This window comes from Rutidosis leptorrhynchoides, chromosome 1 (assembly GCF_046630445.1).
Source record: "Rutidosis leptorrhynchoides isolate AG116_Rl617_1_P2 chromosome 1, CSIRO_AGI_Rlap_v1, whole genome shotgun sequence".
In the NCBI taxonomy this organism is placed as follows: Eukaryota; Viridiplantae; Streptophyta; class Magnoliopsida; order Asterales; family Asteraceae; genus Rutidosis; species Rutidosis leptorrhynchoides.
In genome coordinates, this window is record NC_092333.1 from 652,147,501 (window position 1) to 652,161,352 (window position 13,852).

A 13,852-nucleotide genomic window follows, 5' to 3' on the forward strand; every position below is an offset into this window, starting at 1 on the left:
TGAAGTCATTCATGACATATTTCAAAAGACGTTGCATTCAAGTCGTTCAGTTCATCAAGATTATTATTAAGTCAATTATAGTTAGGTATATTATAAAATAGTATGCATGCCGTCAACTTTCGATATAATGAAAGATTGTCTTTTCAAAAATGAATGCAATATTTGTAAAACGTATCATATAGAGGTCAAGTACCTCGTGATGTAATCGACTGTTGTGAATCGTTTATAATCAATATGGACTTTGTCCGGATGGATTAGGACGGATCTCTACAATTTGATGTACCTGGTTAGTAGAATGTCACTCACATACTTACCTTCATTTTTCTAACATTTTAAAAAAAAATTTATGGTACTTATCTAGACACTTATTTATATGTATATGCAGCTGAAGAGGATCCCGAGGTTCATTTGGGGCAATTGAAAAGGTTTTCACTTCGTGAACTTCAAGTTGCAACCGATAATTTCAATAATGGACATATTTTAGGGCGAGATGGATTTGGTAAAATTTACAAAGGTCTGTTAGCGGATGGAACGTTGGTAGCTATAAAGGCTAAAAGAGGAACGAACTCATGGCTGAGAACTGTAGTTTCAGACGGAAGTTGAAATGATCAGTATGGTCGTGCATCGAAATCTACTTCGCTTACTAGGATTTTGCATGACCCCCATTGAGCGTATGTTTGTTTATCCATATATATGGCTGATGGGGGTGTCACCTTATGCTTAAGAGGTAGGAAAGTTGTGTTTTTTGATGCAGCTTTGACCAAAAAAGTCAACACGTATCTTCTAACAATACGTTTTTAATGAAATAATTGTAGAGAGACGTGATACACAGGAGCCGCTTGATTGGCCAATATGAAAGTGAATTGCATTGGGGTCTGCAAGAGGTATTGCTTATTTGCATGATCATTATGACCCGAAGATCATTCATCATGATGTCAGAGCTGCAAATATATTATTGGAAGAAGAATTTGAAGCAGTTGTTGGAGATTATGGGTTGTCTAAGCTAATGGACTATAAAGATACTCACGTTACGACAGCTGTTCGTGGTACAATTGGGCACATAGTCCCTAAGTACCCATTGACCCAAAAATCTTCAGAGAAAATTGATGTTTTTGGGTACTACGGTGTAATGCTTCTTGAGCTCATAACTGGGCAAAGGGCATTTGATCTTGCCTGTCTTGCAAACGATGATGATGTCATGCTACTTGATCCAGGTGGCGCTATTGTGCACACAAGGAACTCCGTTAGAGGGCCTCAAAATGACGGACATAGTGAGATTGCTGGAAGGTGACAGTCTAGGCAAGAATTCAATATATATAAACTGAATAGTGATTGGATTATTGCAGATTCAACGTATAATCTTCGTTCTGACGAATTATCTGGTCCCAGATGATCAATTGGTGATCTTTATAGTGGGTTTCAGGTATATTTCTTTGTAGAATCTGAAGATTATCGAAATCGCTTTTATCATCATTGTGCGTATGAAAATTATTATTTTATTCTGTTTTGGATTGTGTCTAGAGTTTTGGTCTTTGTTGTTGTCTAAAATCTTAATCGTGTTTATAGATTGGAAGGTGAGTAAGAGTATCATGTGCAAAGTAACCCCAAATGTTAATGTAGTAAAAACCAGATGAACAAAATAAACACATTTTCTTGGTAATTTTGGTCCTATTTGATACTTATGCTTAATTTTTCAATTCAACATGTATAGTTTGATATGTAGCAGTATATTGTTTTAACATAACCAAGAAATTTTTGGCAGGGATATTTCATGTAGAATAGTTCACTAAACAAATCAGATCAAACTGGCTATGTATCTCCAAAATGTTTAAAATATTTTATTTATTTATTAGTATTAGTTATTTTTGTATTGTAAAGTAAGATTAGTAATTAGTATGTGTTAAAGTAGGTATTTCATTATCTTGATTGAAATCAGTAGTACATCATACAAAAGTATATATAGCCGAAACCTAAGAGATACAAATGGGCTAGGCCCAAGCAACATAATAAGTGGGCTAAGAATCATATCGGCTAACATCCTCCGCAGTTGAAGCGGGAGTATTGTGGACGCTCAAACAGGATCTGAACTCATCAAACAATGCATACGGGAGACCTTTGGTGAAGATGTTAGCAAACTGATATATGGATGGCACATGAAGAACCCGTACCTGCCCCTAAGCGACAAGATCGCGAACAAAGTGAATGTCGATCTCAATGTGCTTAGTTCGCTGATGCTGAACTGGGTTAGTCGACAGGCAGACCGAGCTGACGTTATCACAGTATACCAAAGTAGAGGAGGTGAGAGGACAATGAAGCTCGCGGAGAAGGTTATGGATCCAGCAAGTCTCTGCAATGGCGTTGGCAACCCCACGGTACTCCGCTTCGGCACTAGAGCGAGAGGGCATGAGTTGCCGCTTTGACGACCATGAGAGAAGGTTGTTACCGAGAAAAACACGGTAGCCAGAGGTAGAGCGTCTGGTACTTGGACAGCCGGCCCAATCAGTGTCAGAGTATGCAACCAAAGTAGTGAGAGATGATGCATATAACTGTAAACCGAGATCACTAGTACCCTGTATATAGCGAATGGTCCGTTTGAGGGCATGCATGTGCTGTCCCCGAGGATCGTGCATGAAAAGGTAAATTTGCTGAACAGCGTATGAGATATCTGGGCGAGTGAATGTTAGGTACTGTAATGCGCCTGCAAGGCTCCGATAGAGAGTTGGGTCCTTGACAGGAGGACCGTGACGAAAATTTGCTCTATAAATTTTTAGACTTATTTATAACATATTTATTAGTTATTTAATAAACTTTAACACTGACTATATTTCATTTGAGGTTGAGAGTATCCTTAATTCACACTAAAATGAAATAAGATTTTAACTCTTAATGATGGGAGACAGCATATACTAGCCTCATTTATCATTTAGCGAAATAATTTGGATTCCATTTAATTGGGCCTACTAGTAACATTCACACTAAGTGTTTTTTTTACAATAACTTAAACTTTAAACTTTAATATTATTCCTTTGCCTTTCTATAATCATAATCGATGTGTGATTGGTATTTGTTCTCATATTATGCTATATATATACCATACATACATGCACTATCACAAACACATCATCTAATTGTATCGCGTAAATGAGAACCCCACATACAATTTACCACACCTTTTCTTTTTCCCACTCTTGTCTATATCGATTATTAATGTAGGTTTCATTTTATATTATATACTCATACATGCATCCAAGATTCACACAATCAGTTGTTATTACTGTGTTTAATTAGTTGTCACTGTGTTTAATTGATACTAATCTACTACAATAATATTTTGTCCTTTAAGTGCATGCATCAATTTGTAAAATGTACTAGTGATACTCGTTTGTTTCTATTATTTTTCTTTCTCTTCCAAATACAAGCACCCATATCTATATCTTCCATCTACTATCAATCTTTCTACTCTTGAACACCATCAAAATCAATCCAAAACAAACTTACCACCATCAATAAAAGAAACCCACCATCTTTGTTGTTTCCTTTTGCTTGAACCGAACAAGAGACCCAGAACCCACTATTCGAATCACAACACAAACCCATTTGATTGTTGGTATTAACCGTTTTCTTGTCCGAGACTGTAACAACCCTGCTTTTTCCGTCACTTCCGTTAACTTTCTGTTAATTAATTTAACGACGATTACTTGAATTTTATGCGTTTATATGTAATAAATACATACTTGATCCTTGGAGGGTTACAATAATTAATATGGGTTGATATTAATGCGAATAAATATTTCAGATAAAGAAATACGATAAAAACGATACGGTTTTGATAACTGCTTTTCGAGCAACGAAACGCTCGGGTTTATTTTAATAATTAATTTATTAATTATTAACTTTTTTTTTAAATATTTAATTTATTGGGTTTTTAATAAATTAAACATTTGGTTGCGTTTTAACGATCGGTTTAGCGTTCCGGGTTTTCGGTACGACTAAACGGCACTTGAAATGGACCACGAGTACAAGCTTTTACGCAAAACGAGTCGAGACCTGAGCCCGAGGCCACATGGCCATGACCTCATACATCATCATCATTGATCTCATGAGTAGCCCATGCATATTGACTATTAGTTTTAGGCCCATGCATGTTGACTATTAGTTTTAAGCTCTTGTTTGTTGACTTTTAGTTTTAAGCACTAAATGACTAACTAGATAATTGTCTATACAATTATTACATTCTCATTCTATCATACATCCACAAGAGTGCAGCTCATTCCTCCTCCCTCTCTTCTTCTTCACTTCAAACACACACACACAAATCAACCATCAAACTTGCTTGTTTGCTCTTACTCGTTGATCAATCTTGCTCCGATCGTCGTTCTCTACACGCTAGTATACACAAATTGTGTTTTGAGGTATAATTACACTGATCCCAATTCAATTAAATCTAATTTTATTCAATTACATAGTGTAGTCAAGTCTAGTGCTCAATTGATTGTGTTATTACTCGTTGTTAGTCGTTAATTTGATCAATTGATATTGTTTACATGAAAAACGAATTGTATTTCAAGGATCTGATGAGAGTTAACTTTCGATCTGATCATTTAACATGTTTAGATGTTTAGCTTTCGAAAAACTATTAACTTTAGGCTTTGATTTCACTTGATTTCGTTACCGTATGCTTAAGATATGCTAAATCGAAGTTTTGACTAGTTTATAATTGAAATCTGAATTCTCTGAGATATGTGTTTATTGAATTAGCTAATGAAAAGTGTACTACTGTAATTCTTGTGAAAAATCATGCATGTTAGACTTAAGAATTGCATCAAAAGCTTTTGTAATGCTCCCGATATGTTTAAATGAAGATTCATACGTTAAAGTGTACCGAAACTGTTTTAATGCTAGAAATAATTACCTAGAGTGGACTAGAAATTGATTGATGCTTCGATCTTATGGATTATGTTATTTCATATGTTCATTGACATATTTAATTTGCATGTTAACATCTGAAAACGTTAATTGCCATGAGTTATAAGTTTGATAAGTTGACATGTCTAGTTACTATCCAAAACTGATAGATCAGTAAATATCGGTTAGTCTGTACAAATTGGCTAAACAAAAATTGCTCGATTTTTGATATGTGTTAGTTTAACTTGTCCTTGAACCGCCACTGGTCTTGTATCAATTGCATGTCCCTAGCTCCGGTTATAGCCAAAACGAAATCAGTACGCTGTCAGAAACTGACTTGGCAAACCATAAATATATCCCTTCTGATTCCTGAATTTTAATTATCGTATGAGACCCTGGCCAGACTTTTTGGAATCTATTTTGAGTATACTTATGATCTGGAGTTTGCCATGTTTGCATGAATTTTGTACTATGATATAATATGCTATGTTTGCTACATGTACATGAACTTTGTGCACAACGATAAACTGAAATTGTGAAATTGACCATGTATGGCCTAAAACGTGTTGTTTGACTTAGGTTTGATATGTTGACCAACATTTGATATGAACCTACTGATGTTGACCTTAGTTGACTACTTTGACCAAGTTTGACTTTTAGTTTGACTTTGGTTGACTTTGGTTGACTTGCATGATCTAGTTGACTATATGTTGACTTTTACTTTGAAAAGCGTCGAGTCGAGCAATAAGACAACTTACACTATGAAACCACATTTGCTTAAGACATATATGTTGACCAACCTGAATACGTATACTTAGGTTGCATTACTCGGCACTAAACCATACAAGTTATTTGTCCACTTTTCAATCCGAGCTTTATTCAAGGTGAGTCTACAGTCTCGCTTTTTACATGTTTTTCAGGGATGAGAATACATGCTGTTATACTTACATTATCAAATGCTTTTGTATTGACACGAGTACTATATATGCATATTGAGTTTGTTCAAAAAGCCTCTAGCTTGAATACTTTAAATACCATCGGTGTAGGCACAATTTAGATGGACGGATCTGTTAGGTTGACAACCTCACCCGCTATAAAAACTGTGGTGCATTTACTTTGAACATTAAGACACTCGAACAAGTGTATAACATTTTATGAGGTAAAGGCGGGTATAGTGGATTCTATACTCGGGTCATTGCTAGTATTCAGGTGCTCATAGATTATGCAAATGTTTCGCAAATTGGAGTTGTACTTGTAAAATCTCGTGGTCAAGGAAATTAAACTATTTTTCTGATAACTGTTTTCAGACACTGTTACATTACTTTAAACCTGTAGATTCACCAACATTATTTGTTGACCTGTTTTTGCGTGTTTTATTCTCAGGTCCTTAAGAGTTAGAATTCCACTGTGTTTGCTGCATGGTCTGGCCGTGGAGTCAGCATATTATTTAAAGAACATTAATTACTTTCGCATTTAAAACTTTTGTAACTGTTTAAATATTGTTGGCTTGTGGTTACGATCACAACAGTGTTTCTATTTTGGAGTTTATTGACTTATGTTTTGAAGTCAATTTTTAATAAAATTAAATGCGGTTGCTTTAAACGTCTCTTATAGAGGACGTAACTGTTAACTGTGGGACCTTGATTAACGCGCCGTCAGATGGTAATTTGGCGGGGTGTTAAAGAGACCATCAAAACTCACCTCCCCATCACCTTTTACCATCATTGATTAACCACTACTACAATCGTTTAGACTGCTGCTAGTTTCCACTTCGGTTTACTCGACAATCATCCAACCATATTGACACCCATCAACCACAACCCGCTGCCATGATCGAGCTTTATCTGTTTCTGTTTCTTCTCTATCACCTTAAACCGCCTCCACCATGAAACCTCATTAAAAACGATGCTACTACTATCTTTATTTCCGTTTCTTCCAATCCAAAATCGAGCACCACTTGAACCTTTGTGAACCACCGCAACAAATCAAACCAACACATATATGATTATATATATATATATCATAAATTGAAAACACTAGTTATATAATTGATCAATCAAACAATTATCAAACCTGCAAGCTTCTTAGCCATATACTATCTGCTGCAACTGTCTCTGTGTCGAACCCCATCATTTAACCAATTACAGTTACAAGTGATGATGCTGTATTTGTATTCTGTTTTAGGCTCAATTTAACCGATCAACAATCCACCAAGAACATCATGAACACTTCTTTATTTTTTTTACTGCTCGACAAACCCTAAAATCATCACCAAATTACCACTATATCTCACCTATTGCTCGAAGTAGAATAACATCCCAAAACCAAATCCATGACAACTATTACCATTGATTTCTAATTTGGAACAAAACCCAGGAAGATGAACAAATTTGCGTTTGTGTTCCTGTTCGTAAACCACCGATAACCCTAATCAAATATTTTCTTTTGGTTACAATTATCAAACCCATCAAGAACAATCATTAGTTAATGTTCTTACTCACCCAAATAATTATACGGAAATTATAAAGGGATTAAAGAAATTAAGTGATTTTTTTTTTGACTCAAATACATACTTGATGAATTAATTAACCGATTACCTGGAATCAATCGATGAACTGGTTACTTGATTAATTGATGATGAAGGCCAATAATGACGGTTGTGATCTTCATGGGTCGTGTTTTGGTGGCTAGGTTTTTCTCTTGATCAGACAAACGAATCGATGCCCTATTAAACATTCATGATTTTTGCCTGATCGATCTGTTGATGAATCGAAGAAGAGCATGAACTTTGATTAATTGTTTTTTTTTCGCCTGTGTGTGTGTGTGTGTTCTGCTACCTCGATCGAGTTTGAGCCTATAATCCAGATCCAATCCCACTCTTTATTTAGGTATATTACTAATTATTATTTATTATATCTTAACAATTATTATTATTATTATTATTGTTATTATTATTATTATTATTATTATTATTATTATTATTATTATTATTATTATTATTATTATTATTATTATTATTATTAGATATTGATATTATTGTTATGTGGATTACTATTATGAATATCATGATTTTTATTATTATCACTAATATAGTTACACTATTATCATTTATATAAGTATTATAAGTATTATCATTATTATTATAGTTATTATTATTATTATTAATATTTATTTTATTATTGACATTATTATTTTTATTATTGTTAAAAGTAATTTTTATTAAAATGAGTAAAATAGTCATCTTTATTAAAATTATCATTTAAAAGTATCATTTTTAATGTTATCATTATTATTATTAGTTTTATCATTATTAATTTTACTATCATTTTTATTATTATTATTATTATTATTACTATTATTATTATTATTATTATTATTATTATTTCCCAATTTAAATATTATTATTATCATTATATTATTTTTAATTATAATTATTTTTTTTACAAACAAAAGATATTATATAAAGATATATATCTACTACGTATATCATAAGTATACTAATATTAGATTTTTATTATATTAACTAACATAATATTATTTATATCACAAATAAAAATTGATAATAATACTTAAACTTGTTCGATTACAAGTATATGCTTTAATAAATATATGAATGATATAGGTTCGTGAATCCAAGGCCATCCCTACTTTTGTTCAATGTCGTCGTATGTATTTTTACTACAAAATACAATAGGTGAGTTTCATTTGCTCCCTTTTTAAATGCTTTTGCAATATATATTTTTGGGACTGAGAATACATGCGATGCGTTTATAAATGTTTTACGAAATAGACACAAGTAATCGAAACTACATTATATGGTTGAATGATCGAAGCCGAATATGCCCCTTTTGCTTGGTAACCTAAGAATTTGGAAACCGATCTCCAAATTGACGCGAATCCTAAAGATAAATCTATGGGCCCGACGAACCCCATCCAACGTACCGGATGCTTTAGTACTTCGATGTTGTTTTATATCATGTCCGAAGGGTTTCCCGGAATGATAGGGGATATTCTTATATGCATCTAGTTAATGTCGGTTACCAGGTGTTCAATCCATATGAATGATATTTTTTGTCTCTATGCATGGGACGTATATTTATGAGAACTGAAAATGAAAATCTTGTGGTCTATTAAAATGATGGAAATGATTATTTATGTTAAACTAATGAACTCACCAACCTTTTGGTCTTTAAAGCATGTTTATTCCCAGGTATGAAAGAAGTGTTCTGCTGTGCAATTGCTCATTTTAAAGATATTACTTGGAGTCATTCATGACATATTTCAAAAGACGTTGCATTCGAGTCGTTCAGTTCATCAAGATTATTATTAAGTCAATTATAGTTAGGTATATTATAAAATAGTATGCATGCCGTCAACTTTCGATATAATGAAAGATTGTCTTTTCAAAAACGAATGCAATGTTTGTAAAATGTATCATATAGAGGTCAAGTACCTCGCGATGTAATCGACTGTTGTGAATCGTTTATAATGAAATGTCCCGTTCTTATTGATTAAAAACGTTCCATATTAATTGATTTCGTTGCGAGGTTTTGACCTCTATATGAGACGTTTTTCAAAGACTGCATTCATTTTAAAACAAACCATAACCTTTATTTCATCACTAAAGGTTTAAAAAGCTTTACGTAGATTATCAAATAATGATAATCTAAAATATCCTGTTTACACACGACCATTACATAATGGTTTACAATACAAGTATGTTACAACAAAATAAGTTTCTTGAATGCAGTTTTTACACAATATCATACAAGCATGGACTCCAAATCTCGTCCTTATTTAAGTATGCGACAGCGGAAGCTCTTAATAATCACCTGAGAATAAACATGCTTAAAACGTCAACAAAAATGTTGGTGAGTTATAGGTTTAACCTATATATATCAAATCTTAATAATAGACCACAAGATTTCATATTTCAATACACATCCCATACATAGAGATAAAAATCATTCATATGGTGAACACCTGGTAACCGACATTAACAAGATGCATATATAAGAATATCCCCATCATTCCGGGACACCCTTCGGATATGATATAAATTTCGAAGTACTAAAGCATCCGGTACTTTGGATGGGGCTTGTTAGGCCCAATAGATCTATCTTTAGGATTCGCGTCAATTAGGGTGTATGTTCCCTAATTCTTAGATTACCAGACTTAATAAAAAGGGGCATATTCGATTTTGATAATTCAACCATAGAATGTAGTTTCATGTACTTGTGTCTATTTTGTAAATCATTTATAAAACCTGCATGTATTCTCATCCCAAAAATATTAGATTTTAAAAGTGGGACTATAACTCACTTTCACAGATTTTTACTTCGTCGGGAAGTAAGACTTGGCCACTGGTTGATTTACGAACCTATAACAATATATACATATATATCAAAGTATGTTCAAAATATATTTACAACACTTTTAATATATTTTGATGTTTTAAGTTTATTAAGTCAGCTGTCCTCGTTAGTAACCTACAACTAGTTGTCCACAGTTAGATGTACAGAAATAAATCGATAAATATTATCTTGAATCAATCCACGACCCAGTGTATACGTATCTCAGTATTGATCACAACTCAAACTATATATATTTTGGAATCAACCTCAACCCTGTATAGCTAACTCCAACATTCACATATAGAGTGTCTATGGTTGTTCCGAAATATATATAGATGTGTCGACATGATAGGTCGAAACATTGTATACGTGTCTATGGTATCTCAAGATTACATAATATACAATACAAGTTGATTAAGTTATGGTTGGAATAGATTTGTTACCAATTTTCACGTAGCTAAAATGAGAAAAATTATCCAATCTTGTTTTACCCATAACTTCTTCATTTTAAATCCGTTTTGAGTGAATCAAATTGCTATGGTTTCATATTGAACTCTATTTTATGAATCTAAACAGAAAAAGTATAGGTTTATAGTCGGAAAAATAAGTTACAAGTCGTTTTTGTAAAGGTAGTCATTTCAGTCGAAAGAACGACGTCTAGATGACCATTTTAGAAAACATACTTCCACTTTGGGTTTAACCATAATTTTTGGATATAGTTTCATGTTCATAATAAAAATCATTTTCCCAGAATAATAACTTTTAAATCAAAGTTTATCATAGTTTTTAATTAACTAACCCAAAACAGCCCGCGGTGTTACTACGACGGCGTAAATCTGGTTTTACGGTATTTTTCGTGTTTCCAGGTTTTAAATCATTAAGTTAGCATATCATATAGATATAGAACATGTGTTTAGTTGATTTTGAAAGTCAAGTTAGAAGGATTAACTTTTGTTTGCGAACAAGTTTAGAATTAACTAAACTATGTTCTAGTGATTACAAGTTTAAACCTTCGAATAAGATAGCTTTATATGTATGAATCGAATGATGTTATGAACATCATTACTACCTTAAGTTCCTTGGATAAACCTACTGGAAAAGAGAAAAATGGATCTAGCTTCAACGGATCCTTGGATGGCTCGAAGTTCTTGAAGCAGAATCATGACACGAAAACAAGTTCAAGTAAGATCATCACTTGAAATAAGATTGTTATAGTTATAGAAATTGAACCAAAGTTTGAATATGATTATTACCTTGTATTAGAATGATAACCTACTATAAGAAACAAAGATTTCTTGAGGTTTGATGATCACCTTACAAGATTGGAAGTGAGCTAGCAAACTTGAAAGTATTCTTGATTTTATGTAACTAGAACTTGTAGAATATATGAAGAACACTTAGAACTTGAAGATAGAACTTGAGAGAGATCAATTAGATGAAGAGAATTGAAGAATGAAAGTGTTTGTAGGTGTTTTTGGTTGTTGGTGTATGGATTAGATATAAAGGATATGTAATTTTGTTTTCATGTAAATAAGTCATGAATGATTACTCATATTTTTGTAATTTTATGAGATATTTCATGCTAGTTGCCAAATGATGGTTCCCACATGTGTTAGGTGACTCACATGGGCTGCTAAGAGCTAATCATTGGAGTGTATATACCAATAGTACATACATCTAAAAGCTGTGTATTGTACGAGTACGAATACGGGTGCATACGAGTAGAATTGTTGATGAAACTGAACGAGGATGTAATTGTAAGCATTTTTGTTAAGTAGAAGTATTTTGATAAGTGTATTGAAGTCTTTCAAAAGTGTATAAATACATATTAAAACACTACATGTATATACATTTTAACTGAGTCGTTAAGTCATCGTTAGTCGTTACATGTAAGTGTTGTTTTGAAACCTTTAGGTTAACGATCTTGTTAAATGTTGTTAACCCAATGTTTATAATATCAAATGAGATTTTAAATTATTATATTATCATGATATTATCATGTATTAATATGTCTTAATATGATATATATACATTAAATGTCTTTACAACGATAATCGTTACATATATGTCTCGTTTAAAAATCATTAAGTTAGTAGTCTTGTTTTTTTACATATGTAGTTCATTGTTAATATACTTAATGATATGTTTACTTATCATAGTATCATGTTAACTATATATATATATATATATATATATATATATATATATATATATATATATATATATATATATATATATCCATATATATGTCATCATATAGTTTTTACAAGTTTTAACGTTCGTGAACACCGGTCAACTTGGGTGTTCAATTGTCTATATGAAACATATTTCAATTAATCAAGTCTTAACAAGTTTGATTGCTTAACATGTTGAAAACATTTAATCATGTAAATATTAATCTCAATTAATATATATAAACATGGAAAAGTTTGGGTCACTACAGTACCTACCCGTTAAATAAATTTCGTCCCGAAATTTTAAGCTGTTGAAGGTGTTGACGAATCTTCTGGAAATAGATGCGGGTATTTCTTCTTCATCTGATCTTCACGCTCCCAGGTGAACTCGGGTCCTCTACGAGCATTCCATCGAACCTTAACAATTGGTATCTTGTTTTGCTTAAGTCTTTTAACCTCACGATCCATTATTTCGACGGGTTCTTCGATGAATTGAAGTTTTTCGTTGATTTGGATTTCATCTAACGGAATAGTGAGATCTTCTTTAGCAAAACATTTCTTCAAATTCGAGACGTGGAAAGTGTTATGTACAGCCGCGAGTTGTTGAGGTAACTCAAGTCGGTAAGCTACTGGTCCGACACGATCAATAATCTTGAATGGTCCAATATACCTTGGATTTAATTTCCCTCGTTTACCAAATCGAACAACGCATTTCCAAGGTGCAACTTTAAGCATGACCATCTCTCCAATTTCAAATTCTATATCTTTTCTTTTAATGTTAGCGTAGCTCTTTTGTCGACTTTGGGCGGTTTTCAACCGTTGTTGAATTTGGATGATCTTCTCGGTAGTTTCTTGTATAATCTCTGGACCCGTAATCTGTCTATCCCCCACTTCACTCCAACAAATCGGAGACCTGCACTTTCTACCATAAAGTACTTCAAACGGCGCCATCTCAATGCTTGAATGGTAGCTGTTGTTGTAGGAAAATTCTGCTAACGGTAGATGTCGATCCCAACTATTTCCGAAATCAATAACACATGCTCGTAGCATGTCTTCAAGCGTTTGTATCGTCCTTTCGCTCTGCCCATCAGTTTGTGGATGATAGGCAGTACTCATGTCTAGACGAGTTCCTAATGCTTGCTGTAATGTCTGCCAGAATCTTGAAATAAATCTGCCATCCCTATCAGAGATAATAGAGATTGGTATTCCATGTCTGGAGACGACTTCCTTCAAATACAGTCGTGCTAACTTCTCCATCTTGTCATCTTCTCTTATTGGCAGGAAATGTGCTGATTTGGTGAGACGATCAACTATTACCCAAATAGTATCAAAACCACTTGCAGTCCTTGGCAATTTAGTGATGAAATCCATGGTAATGTTTTCCCATTTCCATTCCGGGATTTCGGGTTGTTGAAGTAG

The 13,852-nt window shown here is 33.1% G+C and overlaps 2 pseudogenes; one reads left to right on the forward strand and one right to left on the reverse strand.

Moving 5' to 3' along the window:
* The window catches only part of LOC139886457 (somatic embryogenesis receptor kinase 1-like), a 15,723-nt pseudogene extending 14,330 nt beyond the window's left edge, over positions 1 to 1,393 (forward strand).
* LOC139849911 (protein RAE1-like) overlaps positions 1 to 13,852 on the reverse strand; it is a 268,156-nt pseudogene that overhangs the window by 38,634 nt on the left and 215,670 nt on the right.